We start from the raw sequence: 779 nt of genomic DNA, 5'->3' as shown, positions 1-779 counted from the left end.
GTTAATAAGAATTTCAATATTACGGTAATAAGAATTTCAATATTACGTGCAACTTATTGTTTGTTATTTTAATAATTTGTGATTAGCAACACTTTTTAATGAGAAAATTTCTTGTAAGTTTAATTTTGTCCAAACAAATTATATTCAAACTTATTGTTGAATCCTTTTGTAGTAGCGTAATTTTGTGCTTGACTAATTAAGGTGTTTGGATTCTTATGTTAATAAAGTGTTGTTAGCAAAATTTAATTTGCACAAATTCTGAAAAATCTTAATCTTTCCATAATACAATAATTATGTTTTGTTTTTAAAATTGTGCAATAAATTAAAGTGGTCGTTATACTAAGCAATAAATTATGTGTGTGTATTATGTTTTTATAGTTTGTTAGTCACCAAAGTGGCCAAACTAGAGAAATTAATGTCTGCACATATAATGTTTATGATCACTTGTTGCATGTATTATGTTTCTATAGTTTGTTACTCACCAAAGTGGCCAAACTAGAGAAATTAATGTCTACACATGTAATATTTGTGGACACTTGACATATGTGGATTAGTACAATTCATTATTTATTGGCATATTCAGTATTCCAAGAGTGACTGTGTCTGATTTTTCAACTTGATGCATGTATTATGTTCTTATAGTTTGTTAGTCACCAAAGTGGCCAAACTAAAATGTATAAAATTAGTCATATACCCAAAAATTTATTATATTATGTATGCATTTGTACTTATATAGTTTGTTAGTTACCAAAGTGGCCAAACTAGATAAATTAACGTCT

This window comes from Solanum stenotomum, unplaced genomic scaffold (genome assembly GCF_019186545.1).
Source record: "Solanum stenotomum isolate F172 unplaced genomic scaffold, ASM1918654v1 scaffold25311, whole genome shotgun sequence".
Lineage (NCBI taxonomy): Eukaryota > Viridiplantae > Streptophyta > Magnoliopsida > Solanales > Solanaceae > Solanum > Solanum stenotomum.
Note: the sequence above shows the minus strand (reverse complement) of the source record.